The sequence below is a fragment of the Babylonia areolata genome, chromosome 11 (assembly GCF_041734735.1).
Source record: "Babylonia areolata isolate BAREFJ2019XMU chromosome 11, ASM4173473v1, whole genome shotgun sequence".
NCBI lineage: Eukaryota > Metazoa > Mollusca > Gastropoda > Neogastropoda > Buccinidae > Babylonia > Babylonia areolata.
In genome coordinates this window covers 14,887,742-14,890,387 of record NC_134886.1, presented here as the reverse complement: position 1 = coordinate 14,890,387, position 2,646 = coordinate 14,887,742, and positions in this window count along the sequence as shown.

Sequence of the window (2,646 nt, the reverse complement as noted above, 5' to 3'; positions counted from 1 at the left end):
TGTCCATGTCTCTGCACCTGTATAGTTCCTACCTGTGTACATTTACCTGCTTACTTGACCTTGCAGATGCTGAACAGCATGTTGATTGAGCGTGCTGTTTAATATTTCGCGAGATGCTGATCACATTATTCTGCAACAAGAAAACAAACTTATGACAGAACTTCTTCCTTTTAGATGAAATAGATGAAGGCTCTTTCATATGGTTGTTTTTGCTACTTGATATTTTGGAGGTCTGGGGGGGAGTGGGTGGGTGGGTGGAGAGTGTATCGGGGTTGGGGGGTAGTCTCTACAGGTTTTGTGAGCTTGTACTGAACTTCTTTCTCGGGGGTGCACATACTGTACCTTTGTCTTTGTCTTGTCTCTTTGTTTCTTTGTCTCTTTCCTAGTCACTGTCTACCTGTCTCATTCTCAACACATTCTGTTCATGACATTCTTTCTTTCTTTCTCCCATTGGCTCAGTCTGCTTCATTCACTCTAGTATCTACCATGTGTGCACACTCATGCTTGCATGCATGCATGCGTGTGTGTGTGTATGTGTGGTGTGTGTGTGTGTATGTGTGTGTGTTTTCTGGCCAAATCATGCATTCATCTCAGGACGTTCACATAATTAGTTCATGCAAATCAGGGTGAAAAAAAACAATTTCCCGAAATGAAGTGGAGGAGAAAAAACACGCCACTTAGATTTTTTTCCCCCAGTCGTCTCAGGTGACATAATTATCTTTTTCAGTAGAATTAACATTCTAGATTCATCCACTTGAGATTGAGGTCCTGGTTCCGTGTGATTACAGGAACACCAAATCCATAATGATGGTTTCACCTTTTTCTTCGTCAGGCTTGGTAACCCTCATTGTCAGCCACAGAGAGAGAGAAAGAGAGAGAGAGAGAGGCTCGTATGATTCACAAAGAAAAAAAACCTCACCAAAATTTCACATTTCTTTGTTTTTGTTGTCGTTGATGTTGGTATAGTTTGGCCTCTTGCTAATTTCTTTGCTTAATAAATGATTGCTTCAGTGTTTATAGAGAATGACAAACATTTTCAAACATTGTTTCCACAGATGTTTTGCGCGCGTCAGGCCATGTCAATGCTGTTTATTGACAACATGTCCATGCTAAATATATTTCGCTTTTGTACTTGCACTTTTGTCGTTTTTTGCACCTCACAATTCATTTTCATAATGGGTGTATGGCGCGTGTTGTATGGTGGATACATTGTGATGTTGGAAGCTATTTATTTTTCTTGTTTTTTGTTGAGACATAGAAATATTTTCAAAGGTCACGTGAAATCACTCAAAGGAAGAAAAAGGAGAAAAATTATTGATAATAAAAATGTTAGAAAAATGTGATTATTTCGTAGAGTAGATGATGTTTGTGTACAGATTTGGAAGGTCACACACAAAAATAAAAGAGTACAGAATTACGCAGTGGCGTTTTTCTTTTTTCTTTTACCCTTCTTCTTCTTCGTCTTCTCTCTCTCTCTCTCTGTGCATCTGTGTGTGGCACGTGTGTGTGTTTGTGCACGCGCGTGTGCGCGTGCGTGTGTGTGTGTGTTGTGTTACTTTTGTCACAAGAGATTTCTTTGTGTAAATTCCTAGTTCATTTCAGATGTACAGGTATAGAACTTGTGGAAAACACTGCATAATCGGGCACATTACCACTGCACTTTCTTTTCTTTATTTTTCGTGTGTGTGTGTGTGTGTGTGTGTGTGTGTCGCTGGTAGTGGTCCAATGATGTATCGTTTTTCCCAATCGTGTGTGGTGTTTGGTGGTTTTCTTGTGTCAGGTTTCATGGTAAGAAACCCAAGTATTTTCTCAGTGATAGAGAAACTGAATTCATTGAAAATTTTAACACATTAACCTTAGGGTATCATCAACAAGTCCGCAAAATATCTAAACGTTTGGACGCAGATCATGCGAGTATTGTCAAATTCAAAACAGCATGTCAAAAAAATCCAACATCAGAGCTGTGCAATGTGACCTTCATCATGTTCATGCCAGTTGCCAGGTGTTGGCATCTGTCAATCAGTGTCAGTCTAAAAATAGCCTGTCTGGGTGTCAAGTCTATTGATTTTTTTTTTTTTTTTTTTTAATTGTCGTCTGTATCCAAGATCAGTTCTGTCCAAAGTTTCACTTTGAGAAACCCCTGTTTTGGGGTTCCCTGTGTTAGTGTTCCTTGTGTTAGGGATTCCTGTGTTAGTGTTCCTTGTGTTAGGGTTCCTCGTGTTAGGGTTCCCTGTTTTGGGATTCTGTGTGTTAGGGTTCCCTGAATTGGGGTTCCCTGTATCAGGGTTCCTTGTGTTGGGGTTCCCTGTGTTAGGGTTCCCTGTATTAGGGTTCCCTGTATTAAGGTTCCCTGTGCTGGGTTCCCCGTATTAGTGTTTCCTGTGTTGGGTTCCCTGTGTTAGGGTTCCCTGTTTTTCGGTTTGTGGGTGACCAAAAACAAAACAACACACACACAGACACACAGACATACACACACACACACAGACATACACACACACACACAGATACACACACACACACAGAGCGTGCTTTCAAGATGTAACGATTAGTGCTCTCTTCCACGAAGTGATGTTACCATTAGAACCAGTGTCATAACGAGCAGTTCCGCTTTACTGTCTCCGTTTTTTGTGTTTTCTTTTCTTCTTT